We start from the raw sequence: 26,386 nt of genomic DNA, 5'->3' as shown, positions 1-26,386 counted from the left end.
ATTGCAGACACATGCAGTTAATACAGCTAATGAAAGGCCTATATGTGTCTCAGTGTGATTCTCTATCTGCTCACAATCACAAAATCTTGCTTTTAGTGTACTTGGCCCATCATACCGCTTTTATACGTAAAAAAACAGAGTTCCAAACCGGATCAGACCTGGAATTTAGCCAGCGCCAACCCGGGATATTCCCGAGTTGACGCTGTTCACACCGTAGCCGGGTCTGCAGTGACCCGGATCTTTCGGCATGGAAGTGGACGCTTGGAGATGACCTCATCTCCAAGTGCCACTGAAGTCGGCCAATTTCCGGGTCAATCACTGGACCCGGAAATCCAACCCTGTCCCCTTTTACACCAAATAGCTACCAGGGTTAACCCTGCAATAACCCGAGTTTTAGCTCTGGTGTAAAAGGGGTTTTAGACTTTCCCTTTCCCCTCCTCTCCCACCTCAGAAGTAAACAGGTACAATGCCAGATGCAAGTAAATCTGTATGTATACACATGTGTGTGTTCTTTTTGTTGGCATGTGCAAGACAATTTTAAGGATTTTACTATACACAAAATGGACATATGTCCAAATCAACATCAGGACCGATTTCACAAATATACGTATTGCATCCCTAGAACAAATTGTGTTTAATGCAGGAAACTGTTAATGTGAACTTACACTGCAGAACACAGTAGGAGACTATTCTGACAGCTCATTAAATGAGTAAAGCAAAAATAATTGCCATGCTCTCCACTAACGTCCAATCTGTAAATCTTATGGGATTTTAATGATTTCATAATACAGTATTTGCAAGTATGGAAACATTTCTCATATATGTTTATGAACAGAGGTTCCCATACACGGTCCTCAAGGCACGCCAACAGTTCAGGTTTTAGAGATATCCATGGTTAAGCATAGGTGGTTAAATCAAATTGATTGAGGTACTAATCAAGTCAAGCATGGATATCCTTAAAACCTGGACTGTTAGGTTGCCTTGAGGACCAAGTTTGGGAACCTTTGCTGTAAACTAAAAACACCTCATTCACTTACGACTGATGTGTACTGAGATGCATTACTTCTTCAGACTAGGGGTGAGCGGGTTCGGATTTCTGAAATCCGAACCCCCCCGAGCCCCCTCGATCCGAGTCAGATCCGAATCAGGCTCGACTTTTCCCACCTGACTCGGATCTGAAATCGAGGCAAAACGTTATCATCCCGCTTTCCGAGTCTCGCAGGATTTGGAACCTATATAAGGTACCCGCGTCGGCGCCATTTTCTCACTCGGCTGTGGACAGTGAAGAGGGAGGGTGGGAGTTAGGGCTGGCTGGGCTGTGTAGTGCAGAGTAGTGTTGTGCTGTGCTGTGCTGCGCTGTGCTGCTGTTGTCCACTACTTCAAAGTCCATAGGGGCTGGCTGTGTTGTGCTGTGCTGCTGTTGTTAATAGGGGCTGTGTCAACTACTTCAAAGTCCATAGGGGCTGGCTGGACTGTGTTGTGCAGTCAGTTCTCCATAGGGGCTGTGTCCACTCCAAAGTCCTGTGCAGTGTCCCAGTCCTAAAGGGGTGCTGTAGTGTTGTCCAGGGGGTGCTCTGTCCATCAGGGGTGCTCCCCCCAAGTGCTAAAAAAAAATATTTTTTGTGTGTTTGTGAATTGTGTGCGCAGTAGCCGCACGTGCATCAACAAAGTAGTGCCAAGCGTGCGCCTGTGTCATAAGTAAGGGGCCGGCTGGCTTGACCGTTAAAGGGTGCTGTAACCCCCAAAGTACACTCCAGTCCAAACAAAAAAAATATATATTTTCTGTGTTTGTGAATTGTGTGCGCAGTAGCCGCACGTGCATCAACAAAATAGTGCCAAGCGTGCGCCTGTGTCTTAAGTAAAGGGCCGGCTGGCTTGACCGTCAAAGGGTGCTGTAACCCCCAAAGTACACTCCAGTCCAAACCAAAAAAAAAAATTATTTTCTGTGTTTGTGAATTGTGTGCGCAGTAGCCGCACGTGCATCAACAAAGTAGTGCCAAGCGTGCGCCTGTGTCATAAGTAAAGGGCCGGCTGGCTTGACCGTTAAAGGGTGCTGTAACCCCCAAAGTACACTCCAGTCCAAACCCAAAAAAAAATTATTTTCTGTGTTTGTGAATTGTGTGCGCAGTAGCCGCACGTGCATCAACAAAGTAGTGCAAAGCGTGCACCTGTGTCATAAGTAAAGGGACGGCTGGCTTGACCGTTAAAGGGTGCTGTAACCCCCAAAGTACACTCCAGTCCAAACCCCCAAAAAAATTATTTTCTGTGTTTGTGAATTGTGTGCACTGTGGCTGCACGTGCATCAACAAAGGAGCAGCGCCAAGCGTGCGCCTGTGTCCCATAAGTAAAGAGCCGGCTGGCTCATTTCTTAAAGGGTGGTATAACCCACAAAGTGCACTACTCTCCAGCAAAAATAAAAAAATATTTTCTGTGTTTGTGTGCGCTTTAGCCGCACGTATATATCAAAATAACATAAATGGAGGACCAAACTTTCTCGGATAAAAATAAAATAGGGAAAGATCAAGAACCACTTCCTCCTAGTGCTATTGCTGCTGCTGGGAGTTGTTCATCATCCCAGAGAGGAAGTAGGAACATCACTACTTTTACTAAACAATTGACCCTCCAACAGTCCCTAGCGATGAGGATGAAGTACGACAGCAGTCATCCTGAAGCAAAACGTATAACTGAGGCCTTGACTGCTATGTTGGTGTTAGACGTGCGTCCGGTATCCGACATTAGTGCAGTGGGATTTAGACAATTGATGGAGGTAGTGTGTCCCCGGTTCCAAATCCCATCTAGATTCCACCTGCATCCTCAAAGCAGCAGCGACAAGCCTGCGTCTGTCGGTTAAAGGGTGGTGACACCCTCAAAGTGTGCTACACAAACAATTAAAATATTGCTCTTTTTTTTTCGGTCTTTGTGAAATGTGTGGGCTGTAGCCGCACCTGCATCCTTAAAGCAGCAGCGACAAGCGTGCGTCTGTCTGTTAAAGGGTGGTGACACCCTCAAAGTGTGCTACACAAACAATTAAAATATTGTTCTTTTTTTTTCGGTCTTTGTGAAATGTGTGGGCTGTAGCCGCACCTGCATCCTTAAAGCAGCAGCGACAAGCGTGCGTCTGTTTGTTAAAGGGTGGTGACACCCTCAAAGTGTGCTACACAAACAATAAAAATATTCTTCTTTTTTCTGTCTTTGTGAATTGTGTGGGCTGTAGCCGCACTTGCATCCTCAAAGCAGCAGCGACAAGCGTGCGTCTGTCTGTTACAGGGTGGTGTAACCCTCAAAGTGCTCCAAAAAATAAAAAACTATTTTTTTAATGTGTTTGTGACTTGTGTGCGATGTAGCCGCACGTGCATCAACATAGTAGCAGCGCCAAGCGTGAGCCTGTGTCATAAGTCAAGGGCTGGTTTGGACATCTGGTCCGGACTGAAGGACGTGCCAACAATTTCTGACAAGTCTACTGTCACTGCATATGATACTGTCCTCAAAGCAGCAGCGACAAGCGTGCGTCTGTCTGTTAAAGGGTGGTGTAACTCTCAAAGTGCTCCAAAAAATAAAAAACTATTTTTTAAATGTGTTTGTGACTTGTGTGCGATGTAGCTGCACTTGCATCCTCAAAGCAGCAGCGACAAGCGTGCGTCTGTCTGTTAAAGGGTGGTGACACCCTCAAAGTGTGCTACACAAACAATAAAAATATTCTTCTTCTTTTTTCTGTCTTTGTGAATTGTGTGGGCTGTAGCCGCACTAGCATCCTCAAAGCAGCAGCGACAAGCGTGCGTCTGTCTGTTAAAGGGTGGTGACACCCTCAAAGTGTGCTACACAAACAATAAAAATATTCTTCTTTTTTCGGTCTTTGTGAATTGTGTGGGCTGTAGCTGCACTTGCATCCTCAAAGCAGCAGCGACAAGCGTGCGTCTGTCTGTTAAAGGGTGGTGACACCCTCAAAGTGTGCTACACAAACAATAAAAATATTGTTCTTTTTTCTGTCTTTGTGAATTGTGTGGGCTGTAGCCGCACTTGCATCCTCAAAGCAGCAGCGACAAGCGTGTGTCTGTCTGTTAAAGGGTGGTGTAACTCTCAAAGTGCTCCAAAAAATAAAAAACTATTTTTTTAATGTGTTTGTGACTTGTGTGCGATGTAGCCGCACTTTCATCCTCAAAGCAGCAGCGACAAGCGTGCGTCTGTCTGTTACAGGGTGGTGACACCCTCAAAGTGTGCTACACAAACAATAAAAATATTCTTCTTCTTTTTTCTGTCTTTGTGAATTGTGTGGGCTGTAGCCGCACTTGCATCCTCAAAGCAGCAGCGACAAGCGTGCGTCTGTCTGTTAAAGGGTGGTGACACCCGCAAAGTGTGCTACACAAACAATAAAAATATTCTTCTTTTTTCTCTTTGTGAATTGTGTGGGCTGTAGCTGCGCTTGCATCCTCAAAGCAGCAGCGACAAGCGTGCGTCTGTCTGTTAAAGGGTGGTGACACCCTCAAAGTGCGCTACACAAACAATAAAAATATTCTTCTTTTTTTTTCTGTCTTTGTGAATTGTGTGGGCTGTAGCCGCACTTGCATCCTCAAAGCAGCAGCGACAAGCGTGCGTCTGTCTGTTAAAGGATTACATCGGTGACAGCATCCAAGTAGGCATGTCAGACAGTCCGTACCTGTACTGGCAGGAAAAAGAAGCAATTTGGAGGTCCCTGTACAAACTGGCTCTATTTTAACTGAGTTGCCCCCCCTCCAGTGTGTACTCCGAAAGAGTGTTTAGTGCAGCCTGGGAACCTTGTCAGCGAAAGGCGTAGGAGGTTGCTTCCACAAAATGTGGAGAAGATGATGTTCACAAAATTAATTATCAACTCTTCCAGGGAGACCAGCCTCCAGAACGTACAGAGGGACCTGTGGTTCCAGCGGGGACTAATTAATACTCTGTGAGGATGAGGATGTACACACTGAAGAGGGTGAGGAATCGGTGGATGAGGAGGATGAGGATGACATCTTGCCTCCGTAGAGCCAGTTTGTGCAGGGACAGATTAATTGCCAGCTTGTTTTGTGGGGGCCCAAACGAACCAATCATTTCAGCCACAGTTGTGTGGCAGACCCTGGCGCTGAAATGATTGGTTTGTTAAAGTGTGTATGTCCTGTTTATACAACATAAGGGTGGGTGGGAGGGCCCAAGGACAATTCCATCTTGCACCTCTTTTTTTTCTTTGCATTATGTACAGTTTGGGGCCTAGTTTTTCAAACTGCCATCCTGTCTGCCACTGCAGTTTCACGCCTAGATGGGTCACGTGTTTGTGCCGCCCACTCGTGTCGCTTAGCATAGTCATCCAGCTACCTCGGTGCAACCTTTTGGACATAAAAACACTATTGTGAGGTGTGAGGTGTTCAGAATAGACTGGAAATGAGTGGAAATTAAGGTTATTGAGGTTAATAATAGCATAAGAGCAGAAAAACCTACAAATTCTGTGATTTTAGCTGTTTTTATGCTTTTTTTCAAAAAAATACAGATCCAAAACACAAAACCCAGAACCCAAAACACGGAAGGGTGGTTTTGGCAAAACCAATCCAGATCCAAAACACGAAGAAGGATCCAGATCCAAAACACGAAAAGTGGCCGGTGCACACCCCTACTTCAGACCCTATTGATATTCTCACATGCCATCAGCTTCTAACCCTGGATGTGCCCTTGGCATGTTTTCTTAGCACCTTGAGGAAAGATATAGAGGTCTTTGCTTTTAAAACACCGTGAGCAACATAATGGGGATGACAAAATGATTTCAGCTAAAATGAAAGGCAATTTGGGATGGAAACCCTCAAAAATTAGATGAAGTTAAACAGAGCAAACAGAAGAATACACATAACTGACAACAAGAGCTCTTTACAAGCCTTTCCATTTGGATTTGTAAAAAAAAGTATTATATGGTGGAAACAGATTAGGGTGGACACATGGCACAAATGTAATAGGCTCTGATTTGCTGGTCACGGGGTAATTACGGGCATATAGCCACAAGATTTAAAGCTGCAATAAGTTTTAAGGCAAAAACAGGTTGTTTGTGCCTTAAAACTAATTGTTGATTTAAATCTAATTGTTACAGTATATTGTCAGAATCATGCTGGGACCAACAAGTCTGAGCCTACTGTATAACATGTTGGCCCTGGTTTATATAGACAGGATAGAGGTAAGCATCTTATATGTATAAAGCAGGCATAATCCTAAATGTGATTTATTTGATTCCTTATTATGAACAAATCAATACTGTACCTGCAAACTGTTTGTTAGAGAATAATGAAAGGAAGTGGAAAGATAGACGGGGAATGCATTAGAGTAGAAATGAGACACTAATTAAAAGGAGCATCTAGGAAAATAGGCTTCAAAGCCGGGCCTTGTGTAATTATAGAAATACAGAATACACAGAATTGCCACAACAAGAACCCATCTCATGTAGCTGAGGGATGGGATACTAGTGGGAATAACACTATAAAGAAAAGAGTGGTAGATGACATACAGCAACTTATCTCCGAGGAGAGACAGTGCTGTATCTACTATATAAGCTAAGTAGTGACAGCAAATTTTACTACTGTACCAATCCTTATTTCTCCCAACGCAGATAATAGAGAAAGGGGGTTTGGCTATTAGCATATTGCATTTCCAGCTCTGCATTTGACTAACATGCATCTTGACATATTTGTAACATTAAACCTAGCATATTATAGATGTGTCCAGAGCAAATTGGCATCATTTATCAGCAACTTGATAACTGTGCCCACCTTGTGTAGGCACATAACTGACTCTTGGTAAGTAACATATTGGAAAGATGTAACCTAATGCAGGTATCTAATGGGCATGCGTACCTTGTGTCTGCATTCCTTTACTGTGCTGTACATGAGCCATCACTCCAGGAGGCCGGCCAGTGTCATACACCTGCAGCTGAATATACTGCTGAACGTTGTGCACACCAGCAGGGTTACAAATACATATTTTGCACAGTCCAGCGCATAATGTATGTGCTTCACTGCGCCTAGCATAGAAGAGCGTACTGTACTGTATATGCTCAACACAGCTGTACATCTATTGTATTTGTACATCTATGCAAATTGTGTAGCACAGTGAGGCGCTTTGCAAATAGTCACATTTGCATATACCCTTTTAAAATCTTCTTACTTAAAGACTCCACTTTCAATGGCACTAAAATTGACAAGCACATTTATTGTCATGTTAGTTTTATGGGAATTCTGCCTGGTAATGACTTAGGAAGCACTAAAAATTTGTTTTAACAAGTAAAGAAATCATGTAGTCGGTAATGCGGATACTCTCATAAAATGATTATTACAATAACTATAGCAGTGTGCACATGGATTGTCAGTCTACTGTAGATGAGAGTCTGCACCCTGACAACTACTAGCCCCCTGTGCCCAGCTGTAATTTAGCGACATTATATGGTCACTAAGTGTAAAATACAAGTTGACTCAATATGAAAATACATCTTGCAACATTAACAAAACAAATTATAGTTTTATAGAAATTGATTGTCTGCTTACTCCATTCCCAAACTAATAAAAAAATTTCTTAATAAGCAAATATTAAAAGCAATAACAAACGTTCATTTGAGAACATAAATACTATTTATCTTCCATAGTATGTTACTACTAAAGTGGTCACAGCCTACAAGCAGTACTGGGCCTGATTCAGAGATGGATGCAAATGCCATCGCAGCTTCAATCTCTCACGAATCGCAATTGCGAAAATATGCTATTGACTCACCTGCTGACCAGGGCTTAGAGACGCCCACTGATAGCATCTCACATCCGCCGCGCTCACACAAAACCAGAAACATCAAAATATTGCACGCAGATCAGGCGGCCATCAGCCTGCTGAATAAGTCTAAGCTGCCGAAGACACATGGGTCTCCAGACACGCAGAGGATTTCCTGCTGCGAGCAAGGACACAATGGCTTATTTATGCACGCCCAGAAAACAGTGTGTAAACGGTCCTAAGATGCCTGCATTTCTCTAGCCACCCCCATTTCCTTCCCCAAACGCTAACTACCTGTTACTCACTCTGAGAGGGAATCCTCAGTGTGAGCATATTTGTAAATGAATCGCTGCTACAAATCAGTTTATGTTGGAGGACATTCTAGTTATGTTCCCAGAATTAGACCCAACCATTCCTTACTTCAATTAACCATGGGTGAATGGAATGTCTGTCAATTGTGATAGAGTTCTGAGCGTACATTGTATATACATTTTATAAGTCAATAATATTTCTGAATTTACAATCCAAGACAGATTGGCTATAAACCTCGCCAGGAGTTTTCACGGAAGGCCTTCTGAGTAATTATTTACTATTCTTGTCCATTTCCATTAATCTATAAATGAACAGATGAAAGAATTGGGTACCTGGCATCCAGATATGAATGGCCTGGAATTATTGTGACAGAACATGGCATAAGTGTTCTTCCTGGTGTTTGGCCCCTGCCTAGGACAAGCCACCTTATTTTCGGTTCTAAGCATCAGCCAAGGGCTTATCCACTCCTCTCTTCTGTGTGTGGGCCTGCCCACTCTCCTGCCTTTTCATGGCACCAGAGGTGACCACTGCATTGTCAGTGGTCAGCAGCAACTACAAAAAAAAATTGCCCTGTTGTGTGGCTGCCATCAATGTATGGAAGTTGGAACTTGCTCAGAGACAAACTGATCTGTGACACTCCCTTTATCACTGTGATGGAATAGCAGAGTGGCAGACAGACCACAAAGAAGCAAGTGAGTGTCTCGGGTAACAGTGTGTGTGAAGAGAGAGTTGAGGGTAGGAGGCACTCAGGTAATGTGAGCTATGTGTAGGTCATTAATACTGTATGGACTAATAATGCAATATAGAGTCTCTATTAAAAGTGTGAGCTCATTAGAGAAAATAAGCTTATGTGAAATCTGTTAATCTTATTTTAGGGCTGGTTCGCTGGAAGGACATATATTTATTAATGTTGTTGCTATGGATTTAACAGGTTGGGGGGGATCCTATTTATTAAATATAAATATTGATCTAATACCTGTGCTGGTTGCATGGAAACAGTCATATTTATTTAATGTGGGTGCTATTGACTAAATGTCAGAGACAGTTGGCGTAGAGATGGCTAGAGTTCTTACTTGTTGTTTGGTTTTCCAGCAGAAAAAGTACCTGCAGTATATTATTTATTTTCCATACCGGCCTCCAACTTTACAGAATCCAGCCAAGCAGTTGCGTATTGAGCCGACATATCGTCCACATCGGTCAGGTGTGCCCATTTTGCGTGACCATGCACGCTCCCGCGGGTCGTCCATCAGGCATAGTGGACGGAGCCAGTGCCCGACATACAGTATTGGGTGGGTGGTCACCGTATTGTGCAGTGTGTACCGCCCACCCGATATATTGTGCAGTCGGATGTCGTATCACTGGATACATACATCGCCAGTGTGTACCCAGCTTAAGACTAAAGCAGCAACACATATTGAAAGCTGCAAGAACTGGTGGAGACTGTCTGCCAATTGTCTTATTTATTTTGAGATTACCTACAGTAGGGAGTCAGGACTTTGGGCCTGATTCAGACCCACTCGCGAGCGGCTGTCGATGTTATGGACTGAGCATGCGCACGACGGAGGGTCCTTCGCTCGTTGTGTCTGATCAAAGGGGGCGTGCTGTCGATGTTGATTGACAGCACGCCCCCTTCGGTTGGCGTGCCGGGGGCGTGCCTCCTTGACGGGGGCGTTCCCACGGGAACGCCTCCCGTCAGAAGCCGGCCCACTGACATCACTAGTGATGTCAGTGGGAGTGATTTTGGCTCTGATAGAGCCAAAATCACTCCAGAGCTTGCGGTTGAAAACCTCAACCGCAGGCTCCGGCTCGCAATTTCAATGGTCGCGATGGTCGCAAGGCCATCAAAATGCACGCTCGTATAGCCTGTGGGTGGTGACCCACAGCTATACGAGCGTCCAGAAGGACGCTCCATTTTCATGGAGGCCGGCCCTCATTCAGAGTGTGCGCTCTGCTCAGAGCGTACGGCTCTGAATGAGGGCCTTTGTCCTGTCTGAAAGAACAGTCACTAGCTATATTCTTGTTCATAGTGCTTTGTATGAGAAAGAGAACCCTAGGCCAGGGCCGGCTCTAGGTGTGTTTGACCAGAGCGGTCACACAGGGGTGCCACCCATAGAGGATGCACCCCTCCCCAACATCCCGATTTGGGAAGTGGCCTGTGGGTGGTCAAATCAGGAGGTTGGGGATCCCCACCGCAGCAGCTGTGCGGCGGTGCCAAACGCCAAAGTCTGAATGGATGCTGATCGTGTGCACGCGGCATCCATTCAGTGATGGGAGAGGGCTGGGGGAAGCCCAGCTAGTGAGGCTCCCCCCAGCCTGACTTTATTTGGAGGCGTGCCATGCGGGCATGCTTACAAATAACGTCATGTAGAGGGCTTGGCCTATGGTAATTAGGCCACGCCCCCATTTTAAGTGGCGCAGCCTCACGATGTATGGGTGCCCTGTTCAGAGCCACTACAGGGTGCTCCGACCCCTGGAGCCGGCCCTGTCTTAGGCAGCATAGCCAGCAGGGCCGAAACTAGGACAGTGCAGCTGGTGCCGCTGCACAGAGCTCAGGATGCTCTGAGGGCAGAACCGGACACCTACGCTAGGTGCATTCACCAAGTGCACTGTATAATGTTGTAACTTGCATTGCGCCTGGCGGCTCATTCACTTCTCACTGACAGTGGCGGATTGGATGTTACCCGCAAGGCCGGCCAGACTGTGGGGTTGAATGCCCCCAGTCGCGCTTCATTCCATTCTTGTATGACAGGCACTGGTAGTCTGTCAGCGCCTGTCAGCAGCCTGCTGCGCAGAGCAGCTCAGGTCAGTCCCCTCTCGTGAGACAAAGCTCTGTGCTCTGTTCACCACTCAGATACCTCATCTCCAGCTCCTCTATATACAGTCTCTTCTCTCCTGTTTCCTCCATTTACAGCAGCTGCAGCATCTCGGCATTGGTAAGTAAGAATAGCCAAAGTCAATATATAGTGAAGCAGCAGGTAGGAGTGGAAAAATGGGGTTAGTGCATGGTTGCACATAGATTCCCCCCAATCCTTCCACCCCTGCAACATGCACCTTCCACCTCTGCACCCTCTTGCTACCACCCTTGGACCTCCCACCCCTGCACATTGTAACTGACCCCCCTGCAACTGAAACCCCAACACCCTATAACTGCCCCCCTTCACCCTGTAACTGCATCCCATGTAAGTGGCACCCTGTAACTTGCACCCTGTAACCATACCCCCCTGGGACTGCACCCCAACCCTGCAACTGTCTTCACTGTACACTGTAACTGCACCCCTATACCCTGTAACTACCCCTTATGCAAGTGACACCCCTGCACCCTGTAATTGCCCTCATGCAAGTGACATCCCTGCACACTATAACTGCACTCCCCAACAAACTATACCTTCCACCCCCAGACCCTGTATCTCCCACCTCGGCACCCTGTACCGTGTAACTGCCAACAATGCAAGTGACTCCCCTACACCTCATGCAACTGTACTACTACACGCTATAAGTGCACCCATGCAACTGCAACCCCACATCCTGTAACTACCCCCCCTGCACCTTGTAACTGTCCCCAATGCAAATGTGATATCCCTGTTCCCTGTAACTGCAAGGGGCATTACTGTGTGACATAATGTATAAGGAGCATTACTGTGTGGCATAATGTGTAAGGGGCACTAGTGTGTGGCATAATGTGTATAAGGAGAACTACTGTTTGTGTGGCGTAATGTGAATAAGGGGCTCTATTGTGTGGTGTAACATGTAATAGGGGTTATACTGTGTAGCGTAACGTGAATAATGGGCACTACTGTGTGGTGTAATTTTAATTTTGTGGCTACTATTGTATAGTCATGCCCTTACCTTCCCCTTGAGACCACAGCCCTATTTAAAGTATTGGGGGAGGGGTGCCAATGCGCTTACTGGAACAGGGCACACATATGTCTATTTACGGCTCTGATTGCCAGCGTGTTTGTAAGTAAAGGCTTTTGGAGGCAGCTTAATGCTATCTAAAATGTTAAAAGAGGCAGATGAGCATCAAAGTTGTGGCAATACAGAATTCAAATTAAGAAATATGATTGGATAAATCAGGGAGATTATAGCTGGTAGTAGAATTGTGGTGTGCTGTTGAGGTGGAGTCATGCTCCACCCAAAGGGTGTGTCTAGCTCCACCTATGGGCTTATATATGCTTAAATACTTTTTGTGAGATATTTCTGTATAACAGTAGTGATAATATATTGTGGGAACTTTTGCAAGTATTGATACTAACATTGCTGTCTGCAATACTATTCACTGTGATAATTATTTTCTTCTATCTCAACACAATATACATCATAAATGTGATACCCATGCAATAAATTCCAAATACAATTTGACTTTGTGTGAATTTAACGCTAATCATATATTTCTTGCTGGGTCGACTGAGAATCATGATATTATTTATTTAAACAGCCTGCTTTTAGTCCACCACAAATCGATGTATTAGCCAGCTACCAATATATTTATAGATCATGTTGCTTATAAAGGTAGTTATTATTTTGATGTTCTGTCTATTCTAATATAATAAGAACGTTGTGTCTGTTTGTTTGTTTGTTTGTTACAAGTTGGTGCAAAAACTACAAAACCGATTTCATCAATTTGTAGTGTGAACTCCTAGAGATACCTGCACTTTGTTTCATCTCGATCTGTCAAGTTAAAGCTGAACAATTGCAAAAAAACACATTTTTTTTTTACATCATCAAGAGATAGGTGTGGCACCATGCACATGGCCGGTAAGGGGTGGAGGGACAGGTGCTTTGGGCCCACGTTCACTAGAATAGGAGAGGCTTCATAGCAGTCTGTGCACAGGGCACACAGTGACATTCATGTGATTGGTGGGTGAACACGGTGATGCCACTAGTCTGTAGGCCACTCCCACAACAAAGCCCATATGCAAAGCAATACAACTAGAATACCTCAAATGGAAAAAAAAATGTTGTCAGAAGCGATTTCATTATGGGTAAAGCCGTGTAAAACAGACAGTTTTACATATATATTGTTCAACTACTTTTGAACCTATAATTTACTTAAATACCATTGGTTTACCACATATAATAACAAATTACAGACTTACTTTAATGATCATCTCTTGGTAATAAACAGATTTTAAAACTTTTTGTTGTATTAACCTTTTTTATTGTTCACAGTGAGGAACTCATATTGGTAGTAATATCTTCCTTTGTATTTTAACTAAAGAATACTAATAAAAATTCTTACCCTCAGTCACAGATCACACTAGCAGCAGTGGCTGTAACTCACTGCAGCATACACACAGAGATAAGAAGACACTATGATCATCCTGCTGGGGTACAACCAAGGGGCTCATGAGCAAGGACAGCAGAGGTTCCTAAGCAATAACAGCAGTCACAGTGACTGTCTTTGCTCAGCAGCTCCTTGGTGGTCCCTGGCAGAACTGCAATGAAGAATCCAAGATTTATGATTTACAATCGGAAGGCAGGAGACTAGACAGTGATGCGAGAGGGTAGATAACTCTGAGGTAAGGGTTGAGGTCTTTCCATTTGGAAAGGGAAAAAAAGTATTGCAGTGGAAACAGATAAGGGTGAACACATGGCCCAAATGTAATAGGCTCTGATTTGCTGGTGACAGGATAATTCTGACAATAAAGCCGCAAGATTTAAAGCTGCAACTAATTGTTTTTGCCTTAAAACTATTTGGCATTTTAAATATTGCCATAATCATGCTGGGACCAGCAAATCTGAGCCTATTACATGTTGGTCCTGGTTTAAATAATGGGATAGAGGTAAGCATCTTATATATGTATAAAGCAGGCATAATCCTAAATGTGATTTATTTGAATCCTTACTTATGAACAAATCAATACCTGCAAACTGTTTGTTAGAGAACAATGTACGGATGTGGAAAGGCAGGCGGGGAATGCATTAAAGTAGAAATGAGAAAATAATTAAAAGGTGCATTGAAGCAGAAAGTCTACTAAATAGGAGAACACATTAGAAAGATATATAAGAAGTGTGAGAAAGATGTATAAGAAGTGTGAGAAAGATATATAAGAAATGTGTGTTATAATGATGAGTGAAGCACAGTATTTTGGCAGAGGAAGTTAAGCTTTGCCTTTTACCATACTATTCATATGCTATGTACAAATATACTCTTCAAATACTATTTACAATATATTTTTCCAAATTTATATATACCGACTAATCTCAAAATGCCTATAAATTATACTGCACTGTAAATATAGGCTTCAAAGACGAGACTTGTATAGTTATAGAACTATTCAACAGTTTAATATTTTATTCAGTATTCCTGACCTAGAGAAGTGTTCTGCCCAACTGTAACTCACACCACTTTTCCTGTGTTTATCTAGGCTATGAAATAAATGTAAGACAGACTGTCTTAGAGAAGTCCGAGAAAAATTTATGAAAGTGAATCAAGAATCTACCAAATACGGGATGCAGTCAGGATACCAGCGGACGCTATCCCACACACCAATATCCCGACACTGACAGCCCGACAGGGGACTAAAGATGGGCGTCAAAATCCCGACGCCTATCATTAGCCCCAGCACAAAATACCGACACCCGGTATACCGAATGAAGGTAAGCCGGGTGTCTTAGAGTCTAGCCGTGGAGGGGGGGTGTTTAGGTTTAGAGACCCCCCAAGGGGCACTTAGGGCTAGGCACCCCCAAGGAGGCTTAAGGTAGGGAAAGGGGGGGTTAGGGTTAGGCACCACTAGGGGGGGGTTAGGCAACCCCCGGGAGCGTTGTTTAGGGTGCGGGGAGGGGGGTTAGGCTTAGGCACTAACGGGGGAGGTTAGGGTTAGGCACTAATGGGGGAGGTTAGGGTTAGGCACCACTAAGGGAGGGTTAGGGGGGGGAGGGGAGGATATGTTGCTTACCAGCCCCAGTTGGGAATTAGGTCCATCGGGGTTCCGCTGTCATTTTTTGATCTGGCGGCTATTCAGCTGTGGGCATTAAATACTGGTTTACCAAAATATTACAGTACTTTCTGCCCTTGACACACATCACACCCACATACGGGGATGCCGCAGAACAGGCCTGGCCAACCTTTGCCCCTCCAGCAGTTGCAAAACTTCAAGTCCCAGCATGCTTTACCAGATGATTGGTGGAAGGGTATGCTGGGACTTGTAGTTTTACAACAACTGGAGAGCCACAGGTTGCAAGGCCTGCCATAGAAGCAGGGAATAATTGATCAATGGAAAAGCAGGATATAATGGGACAAAAAAGATATAAGACATAATTTGAGAAAGGAGAACTGGAACAGAATATAAAGCCAGAGAGAATGAGACAAAGAGGAAGCAGGAAAGATTGTGACAAAGGAGAAGTCAGAGATAATTATATTAAAGGGAATCAGAATGGAATGTGACAAAAGGAAATAGGAGAGAATGGGACAGAAGATAAAGTAAGTAAGATGCTGTGATAGTGACATTCTGTCTGATAGCAATTTATGTTGCACCATTCCTGCACTACCACTACCGTGCATTCTGTGCTGCCTTTCTTCATAAACATCAAAGACTGGTCTGATTCTGTGTCACACATAAAATGGTTGCAATTCCAGCAGCTTCATGCAAACAGTTATCCATCCAAACATACTGTATGCCTATATGCTAAGTCGGCTGCATCTATGTGACCAACTGCAGCCCTCCATTCTTGAGAGCAGGAGATTTGACTGAAATCAGATGAATCTTTGTATACACTCAAATGAAAAAAAAACAAAGGACGACCACAAAAGTAGCGCTATTAGAGTGCTCATGAGCTGCTGTTCAGAGGGTTGTCATCCTTCAGCAGAAAACTGGGAAACCAAACAAAATACAATGGAACAGCAGTATTAGGTTTTGGTATACAGTTATAATAATTGTATGTTCAATCATCTTACACTGATCCCACCAGCTAATTTTGGACACGCATCCTACAAACTAGACCCCTTGGATGTCAACACCATTGCAACAGTAGGAACATCCCACAACTTTTATTATTCGTGTTTTATTAGTGCAATTTCACGTGTTACTTTGCAATAATTATACTTTTGCCTTTTTTGACGTTTTGATATATTACATGATAAATTATTCATCTAACAATATTTGCCAAAAACAATTGGTTTCAATTGTAAAATTTTAGCAAGTGAACATACAATTATTACTACTATATACCAAAAGCTAATAGTGCTGTTTGTTTGCTTTTTTATTTGGTTGCACACCTCTGAAAAACCCACAACTCTGTCTACATGCCCTCGACACACCAACTGGATGCTTATTCTATATGTGAATACCCTTGTTATGCCTTCAGCATCATTTTATGTTTGTTGTGTGCACTTATCCTGTGTAAGCTCCACCTAGTAGTCAGCCTGGTATCATCTTAGTTTCAACCTCAAAGGTTTCCACCGAAGCTTCCCAATGCACCCTGGGTAGATAATAGTACAGGTCCGCCAATTTTTAGTAGCCTCTTGTTCACATAAGAGGTGAAGCTATATTCTCCCCTTTGAAACAGCAAAATGTTTTTCATTCAATCTAATTCTCTTCATGAATCCTATTACTACAATAAAACACCAGTCTTCAGATTTTCACACCTAGATTGGATTTATTGAAAGGTAGGAATGGCTATGTTGTCTGTCAACTTATACTCAGGCCATAGGGAAGTTTATAGAGCATTCAGAACAGCCCCATCGCAACTCAATAACATCCAATCAGCCGTAAATTAGATCCATATCACTGGAAGTAGCTTTTAGATACTCCAAGCTGCATATACAGGTTATCACATATGCACTATTTACTAAAAACTATGAGATTCCTATGCAGATGTGTGTGTGTGTGTGTGATGAATGCAAAGAGACTGCGGCAATAAATTAAGATGCACTCTTCAAATCAATGCAGATAAATCAAGAGCAATGTTTCTCCACTCCACCATTGTTACTCCCCCTTGGGCCTCGCTTTTTTCCTTCTCCTGGGCCTCCTCACACCTGGAATATTTGGGTATTATTTTACCTAAAAACTCTACTCAATTGTATAATATGAATGTGTCACGAATGACTCGACTTATTACAGAGGAGCTCCGGAGCTGGAAACATTTGACGCTCTCATACCTTGGAAGAGCTGCCCTTATTAAAATGATGACCTTTCCCCGTCTTCTTTATATGTTGTAGGCATTACCTATTCTTCTCACCAAAACAGATGTTCAATTAATTAATAAACTGTTTTGTTCATTTTTGTGGCAGGGTGGTAGGGCTCGCATCAGCCTTAGAAAACTATATCAACCTAAAGCTAATGGAGGAATACATTTCCCTAATGTCCTAGATTATAACCATGCATCTTTAATGAGATTTTTGGTTGATTGGCTACAAGATCAAGAGATATATGCAAATACATCCCTTGAATCACAATTTTTACCTACCATGGCCCTGAAATATTTCCTCCACATTCACGATCAAGAGGTTCCGCCATAGGTTCTTGACAATTTTTACTAATGACAACTAGACGCCTCTGGCATATTCTGCGTCACAAATCTTGTCTTAATGCTTATAAATCTATTTATCTCCCGCTGTTGGGTAACTTGGATTTCCAAGATGGAGGGGCAACATATCCCTTTACATTATGGGGAGAGAAGGGAATTCATAATATAAGTCATTTGTTTGATGTAGACACCCAGAAGCCCCTGACATTCCATGGGGCAACCGCGAGATTTGAGACTCTAAGGGCTTATCCTCTAGCATATTTTCAGGCACAACATTACATAGCAACGGTAATACGGCCACTTTCGGCTGATGACTGGTGTAATCCATTAGATCAGCGGCTCTTAGGACCAATACCCTCACGCAAAGCTATCTCTATATACTATAGATTCTTGAGTGAAAATCTAAATCATTACTTGATCAGCCAAGGGATGTGCCAATGGTTGACACAATTTCCAACATTGACTACTGAAGACTTGGTAAAAGGGCTACTGAAGTCTCGCACACTATTAACCGCTAGTTCATATAATTAACTTTTTTTAAATCTATATCATAGGACCTATTTGTCCCCTCACATATTATACAGAATGGGTCTAACCAACTCTCATAAATGCCCTAGATGTGCCAGGGAAGAGGCCGATCTTTATCATTGTTTATGGGAATGTTCAGTGGTCCAGGGTTTCTGGAGGCAAGTACGACGGGAGGCTGAGAACCACCTAGTCAATTTTGTACCATTTACTCTAGAATGGGCTATCCTGGGTATCTTCCCAAGGGGCCAGAGGCTCACTGCGGGAAGCAGAAAATTATTACTTGCAATAAGTGCTGCAGCAAAAATGACTATTTTGCAGGATTGGATACACCCAACTCCCAATTATATAAAGAAAAATTAAATTTTATTTTCCGTATGGATTGGATTGACTCGGTGCTTGAAAAGGAGAGGAGGGTCGCCTATTTTTCGATACCTGGGAAAGCTTTATTACGACTCTGCCAATTTTAACACAAACCCAAATTTATCACAGTATGCGTCTGACCCAATGGTACGAGACTAGAGTCCTCCTCGGTGATCCCCCTATTACACTGCCTGGTGGGTGAGTGCCGGACATTCATTCTTTCTTATTTACTTAATAGATTATTTGTTTTCTGTCTATTATTAGTGTCTAAGTTTTAATTTGAATAGGATTAAATGTTGGACAAAATGGACACAGTTATGTACGTAAACATGAAGATGTCCTGGAATATTTGTAAATGTTAAGACATCTTATACTGTCTGTTTGAACTAGAAATTTATTTTGTATTATTTTGATGTGCGGTGTTATTTGCTTCAATAAAAAATATATTGAAAAAAAAAAAAAAAAGATGCACTCCTTTGTCTGTGATATCTGCATTCAAAATTCCTTGCAACTGTGAAATGGTCACAGGTCTTAAGTGACGGCTTTATATATAGTTATGGAGGAGGAGAATGTTAATGGAGGGATTTGTAAACAAATTGCAAATATTTTTTTTCATGCAGGGTAAATACTGGCTGCTTTTGCATATGGCCCACAAATTGGGTAAACCTTTATTTTTACACTGCCATTTAGATTTGAGCAAAGACACGCCCCTCTCAGATATAAACCTCTCTGCACATTTTATTACATCTGCCCCACCTGCAGTGCAACATGGTTTTGTCAAGGTGTAAAGTTACTCCCTTTTCCTGCTGATCCCATCTCAGAATCAACCCCAATAAGTGATGGGAGTGAGAGTGGGGATTATAAGAGCAACTGGAGGAAAGAGTTGAAAGAATTGGAGCTGGGGGGAGAGGAAGGGAAAAAGACAAATGAAACAGACCATTCTTTATTTCACTGATCAATAATTTTAATCAGAAGTCGCTGTGGATTTTCTGTTCAGGAGAGGGATTTTAATAAAATGAGGTCACTCAGGCGTCACTTTATATTTGGCTCAGAATATTACTGAGCTGTTATTTTCTGAGAGGGAGAGTTTGGCTTTAGGATATGTACTATCAAGTAAAATGTCTAAAACAACAAAATTAACCGCCCTCCTGCCAATAAAATAAAATAAAGTTTGTTGTAACAGTATCCTGCTGCCATTTCCCGAGAATATAAACTATTGAAACACTGCAGGGACTGAAAACAGCAGTTGTAACAGAAGGCAAGAACTCAGAATCCACTGCATTTTATATTCCTGAAAGGGCAATCTTATTACTAAGCTTCTGGTCTGTTAACTGTTCCTGTATCTTGGTCCTTAACGCATACCTCCCAACCATCCTAATTTTGGCAGGACAGTCCCGCTTTCTGGGCATTGTCCCGTCACCCCATCCATGGGCTGCAGAGTCACACGATGGGAAGGGGAGAGGTTGGGAGGGCCCCCTGACCCGCTGCTTTGCTTAGTAGAGCAAGTGGTGAATAGATGCTGTGCGTATATCACGTGGCATGCTCTGGGATGCATGGGGTTAAATAGATGGCTGCAAATGAGCCCGTCTGAGGTGTCTGACTCATGGGGAACCCATGAGCTGATCCCGTTACTCCAACTGAACCTGAACTGGGGATTTAAGAGGGAGCCCTGCCAGTTAAAGCAGTTGGTGGCTAAGCAGAAAGTCAGCGCAGAGCAGGAAGTTTAACTGGGAGAGCTGCTTACCTGTGACTGATAAGTGGAGGCTGCCTCAGAGAGGAGCCTGCCCAAAGAGTCCACTAGTGGAGTCGATAATATCAGCAGGTACTGCACCAAGAGGCATGATCATCCAAAGAAGATCGTGGCTGAGCAGTGTCTGAGGGAAGTCTCTGAGTCAAGTCAGAGGAGGCGCCACCAGAGCCAGGAGGTGCGGATGTCATCCAAAAATCAGAGACAATGTTCTGCTAGAGACTGGGGGACATGGTCCCATCTCCTCTCCAAAAACTGCCACTGCTGTAACAGCTGAACTGCCAGGAGGATCTTGCTGCAGCCCAGGGTGTAAGCACCTGCACAACACAGCTCAGAAGTTCAATAAAATTGTAATCCTTTCACACGCAACACTCGGAAAGAGATGTTAAAACAACTAAGTTAACTGTAAAATAACTAACTCACTTAAATTTCTATTTTGAACAAAAATCCCAGGAATAGCAAGGTAACATTTTTAACTCAGTAGCCTCCCTTAAAATTTACTCCAAAGGACATTCAAGAGACAGCTCTTAGTTTTCCTGGAGCATTAGATTGGGTCATAGGCCTTGGTCTTCGGAAGTGTAATTTATCAACCACAACATAGTTACAGTTGGAAATCAGTTTCCCCTCAATTTATTCTATTCAGCATTCAGGGCTATTTACACTGCCACCACTGAGTTTTTTCTAAGATATCCCGCTACCTGGGTTATCGGCAGAAATATGCACCAACGCTGACTGGATCAACAGTTGCTGTTAATATCCCCGGACTATATAGAGTATGGACTGATACATTAATGGGTAACACTGTAGTGAGACCATTGTAATGAGTATTGTTAGAAATGTTTGTAATAGAAGTAATATTGTATTGAGTCTTTAGTTGACATAAGTGGTTGAAGTAGCCGTGTTATTATAAGCATAAGAATTCTAATTGTCTGTATATATAAGGTTAGTGATACTACTAAGAACTGTTCATTTAAGAGTAGTTTGTGAGGAAAAGCAATTGTTCTAGTCACCCAGCTTAATTAAGTCTTAGCAAGTAGAACCAGAAATTTAAAACAAATAACTACTGTATTGAGTGTTGTATTAATTGGATAAGGGATTTTGAGTCAGGAAAATGTTTGGCAAATAGAGTTTAACTAACTTGCCCTTCACGTTCCGTGGAGAACTTCACAGCCTGAACTTAAAAAGTTCCTTGTGTCTAGCATACATTCATTGTGTGCTGGGAAAATTGGTTTCTCTGTAGCGGTGCCGTGAGAGGATGAAGGAATCCTGAGGAAGCACCAAGTATTATTAGGAAGACAATATAGTTAATGGGGAAGTGCTGTGTGTTTAACATGAATTAGAGGGTGTGACATATCATAGATGCAGGCTCCAACTAGTTACGTCCTGTATGGACTTTTTCAAGGAAAAAGCGTGCATCTATGTACAAGCGCCAAGCCACCGACAGGTCTGGAAAAGCGCAGTGCTAAGAGCAGTGCAGGAATCTCACCACCTCGCAGTTATAACTATATATACCAATGGTACATTTCCTAGGAATCAATTTTTTTAACTTGTTTTATAACTTGTTTTTTTTTCTTCCTCCACTCATTATTGATATTTTTATAAGTAAGTTTTATGAGTTTATATAAACAAAAAAAACCATACTGGGCCAAATGTAATAGGTTGTCAATTTTGGTAATAGTACAAACTCGCACTTTCTTGCACATTTAAAAAGTGCGAGTTTACCACAAAACTCGCAATTTACCAAAACAGACAACATATTACATTTGGCCCATTGTATTTTTGATGACTGCCATTTCCCTCATTACCCAATTTCTCCCTCTCATCGTTTTACACGCATGACATATACCACATATATACATTCTTTCAATAATTTTTTCAACCTTATTGCGACATACTATTATACGTCACATTAAATTCTTATAAATTATTCATTAAATTATTATACGTCACACCTCTAATTCACATTAAACACACAGCACTTTCCCATTACCTATATTGTTCACTTCCTATCATTTATAAGAAGGAAGCAGCTCAAAACATTAAAGGCGCGCTATTTTTATTTCTATTAGCGTTACCACTAGGAAGACATGAGGACCTAGACCTGTGAGTAACTTAACAGCTTTGCAGAGCAAGTAGGGAATACAGTAGATATCATGCGCATGCTCTTGGCATCTTTTCGCAGAGAGAAAGACTGGGGGCATGTCCAGCAGCTCCTGGAGCGATGGGAATGCTCCCAGCGTGACACATTTGGGGGGCGTGGCACATTGGTATGATATTTCTTGTGAAGCCATGCCCCCTTGTTGCTGTGTCACACCACTCATTTCAGCATGTACCTTCTGGGCACGCAATGGTTCCAACCTATACCTAACCAAAGTTGCGAGCTATGCTTAACAATCACTTCCATTAATTACCAATTGTTTTTTAAAGAATAAAATTGTTTCTGCAGTAGTATTATGATGCATTCACATATATCATTTTATGGTAAACTGTTAAAATTAATGTAATTAGTGTACTAATGAATAAGGTTTGTAAACTTCTTGGTATATATATATATATATATATATATATACACAGTCAGGTCCATAAATATTGACAGAATATAAATATTGACAGAATTTTCAGATTTAGGCCTCTATTCACCACCACAATGGTTTTGAAATGAAACAAACAAGATGTGCTTTAACTGCAGACTTTCAGATTTAATTTGAGGGTAATTACATCCAAATCGGGTGAACGTTGTAGGAATTACAACAGTTTCAATATGTGCCTCCCACTTTTTAAGGGGCCAAAAGTAATGGGACTATCAACTCAAAAGCTATTTCATGGACAGGTGTGGGCTATTCCCTCATTATTTCATTATCAATTAAGCAGGTAAAAGGTCTGGAGTTGATTCTAGGTGTGACATTTGCATTTGGAATCAGTTGCTGTCAACTCTCAATATGAGATCCAAAGAGCTGTCACTATCAGTGAAGCAAGCCATCATTAGGCTGAAAAATCAAAACAAACCCATCAGAGAGAAAGCAAAAACATTAGGCGTGGCCAAATCAACTGTTTGGAACATTCTTAAAAAGAAAGAACACACCGGAGAGCTCAGCAACACCAAAAGACCAGGAAGACCATGGAAAACAACTGTGGTGGATGACAAAATAATTATTTCCCTGGTGAAGAAAAACCCCTTCACAACAGTTGGCCAAATCAAGAACACTCTCCAGGAGGTAGATGTATATGTGTCAAAGTCAACAATCAAGAGAAGACTTCACAAGAGTGAATATAGAGGGTTCACCACATGATGCAAACCATTGGTGAGCCACAAAAATAGGAAGACCAGATTAGAGTTTGCCAAACAACATCTAAAAAAGCCATTACAGTTCTGGAACAACATCCTATTGACAGATGAGACAAAGATCAACTTGTACCAGAGTGATGGGAAGAGAAGAGAAGGAAAGGAACTGCTCATGATCCAAAACATACCACCTCATCAGTGAAGCATGGTGGTGGTAGTGTCATGGCGTGGGCATGTATGGCTGCCAATGGAACTGCTTCCCTTGTATTTATTGATGATGTGACTGCTGACAAAAGCAACAGAATGAATTCTGAAGTGTTTCGGGCAATATTATATGCTCATATTCAGTCAAATGCTTCAGAACTCATTGGACAGCGCTTCACAGTGCAGATGGACAATGACCCGAAGCATACTGCAAAAGCAACCAAAGAGTTTTTTAAGGCTAAAAAGTGGAATGTTATGCAATGGCCAAGTCAATCCCCTGACCCGAATCCGATTGAGCATGCATTTCACTTGATGAAGACAAAACTGAAGGGAAAATGCCCCAAGAACAAGCAGGAACTGAAGACATTTGCAGTAGAGGCCTGGCAGAGCATCACCAGGGATGAAACCCAGCGTCTGGTGATGTCTATGCGTTCCAGACTTCAGGCTGTAATTGCCTGTAAAGGATTTGCAGCAAAGTATTAAAAAGTGAAAGTTAGATTTAGGATTGTTTAGTTTGTCCCATTACTTTTGGCCCCTTAAAAAGTGGGAGGCACATATAGAAACCGTTGTAATTCCTACACCGTTCACCTGATTTGGATGTAATTACCCTCAAATTAAATCTGAAAGTCTGCAGTTAAATCACATCTTGTTTGTTTCATTTCAAAGCCATTGTGGTGAATAGAGGCCAAAATATGAAAATTCTGTCAATGTCCCAATATTTATGCACCTGACTGTATATATATATATATATATATATATATATATATATATATATATATGTATACTATATATATATATATATATATATATATATATATATATATATATATGATACATACATATAAAGTCATATAGATTCAGTATCGGACTGGGGCATGAGGGGCCCACTGGGGAAATCAGTGGTAGGGGCCCATGCTTAAGGGGTGTGGTCAACCACCAGAGGGGGTGTGGCAAGCCACCACAGATGCTTGGCTAACCATTAGGCAAATCTTGGTATTTTCTATAGAAGGGAACCAAGCCTCCATGTTGATCAGTGATCCTGCTCCACCTGGTAACTGACCATCTAATAGAGTAACAATCAATAATTTAAAGTCTGAAACCTGATACCTAGTGGAGGGGGATGAGCCCACAGGCAGTGAGGCCCACCGGGGATTTCCCCTGTACCCCTGTGGGCCAGTCCAATCCTGCATAGATTTTGAAGTTGAAGAGAGAGATTTGGGTTGCCAAAAATGGCAATTTATCTATGATTTAGCTATAAGGTTTAAAGCGCCAATTTTTTTTTTTTTTAGGCATTTGTGTGGACCAGTTTTATGTATCTTATGTTGTCCCCAATCTGAAAAGTTCATTATCAAAATAAAATTGATTGGATGCTTTTTTCCTGCAATGCTCCCATCTCCTGTATTTTCCACACTCCTATTTTTGAGACTACAATATTAACTTAGCCCCAAAACAAAGTTGATTGGATATGTATTAAAATACCATGGAGAACAGAGGACACTTTTAAATTGCAATCAGAACAATGCAACCACAGCTACAAGCTTCCTAGATTCTTTAATAAACTATTTAGCTTGTGGCTAGATATGGAATTGGGTAGTTTTCTAGTCAGGGCAGCCAAAAACCGTCTATTGTATAAATCCATCTGAGATGTAAAAATACAATTTTTCTTCTGGGACATGAGGAAGCAATCACAACAGGATCAGACAGAGAGATCATATTATATGAAGTTATGCCTGAGTCACAGGAAGGTTTCAGACAAGCGGGGAAGGCATCTGTGCAGGGACCACAGACTAATTTATTACAGGAAGACTGTTTTGTCAAAAGGGCATTCCCAGTGCTTCTCCACAACAGAAAGTATTTTAAAACTGAAACAAAACAAGAACTACTATCTCTACAATAGAGCATCTGAAAACCAGGTTCCCTTTTATATACGAGATGTCAGAGATATACAAGTGTAGTAAGGTTATGATGGCAGAATTTACACTGAAGACTCTGCTTTTATTCTCAGTTTAAAGCATTCCCTAATGGTGTCTTTACCTCTCATGGTGGGCTACCCAAGTCTCACTGAATATTCACACATTTCTAGATCCATTTTACCAGTTACTGAATTGCAGATACCTTCAGTATCTTAAAAGGATAGCTAACTAAACAAGTCACTTTTTGGGGGTGAATTGTATAACAGGGCTCACTTTTAGATACTGTAACATTGATGGATAGGGGTTTCTGAGTCAAAAGGTGCCCAACCTCACAACAATCGATATGAAAATATGGGAAGTCCTGCGCTCAACCTCTAGATGCTAGGGACTTTACCAAGTATTTAGAAGTTGAGCACTAAACAACACATGTGCAAATCTGGTCCTGCATCATAGGACGCAGTGTAGTTGCAGACATCAGGTGAGTAACAGTCTGCAGCCATTTGGGAGTGGGGAGGGGGCGGCAACAGGGAGCGTTATACAAAATGGGAGCATGTCAGCCCCTTTTGTAGGTGTGCCGAGGACAGGGTCTGCGTCTTCCGGTGTAGTTTCCCTGGCCCAAGCAGCTTGAAAACACTGGCCATCCTGAGTAACTTGAGGATTTCTCAGATGACCCGACACAGCGTCTTTGGACTCAGCAGCGGATCACAAAAGCATTGCATACTACAGATGCCTCCTGCTGCTTTTACATATTTTAGCACAGCCACTGCATACAAAGACGCAGCTGTTATGTAATACTGTCCTTCAATGAATCAGGCCCACAGTGTACAG

General features: G+C 42.4%; 1 protein-coding gene across 5 annotated transcripts in view; it reads right to left on the bottom strand.

The window, feature by feature from the left end:
• Positions 1 to 26,386, bottom strand: part of ASIC2 (acid sensing ion channel subunit 2) — an 811,363-nt gene that overhangs the window by 244,006 nt on the left and 540,971 nt on the right. The gene's annotated exons all lie outside the window — the stretch shown is intronic.

Source organism: Taudactylus pleione, unplaced genomic scaffold (genome assembly GCF_031769625.1).
Source record: "Taudactylus pleione unplaced genomic scaffold, aTauple2 ptg000018l, whole genome shotgun sequence".
In the NCBI taxonomy this organism is placed as follows: Eukaryota; Metazoa; Chordata; class Amphibia; order Anura; family Myobatrachidae; genus Taudactylus; species Taudactylus pleione.
This window is presented reverse-complemented; position numbering and strand designations above follow the sequence as displayed.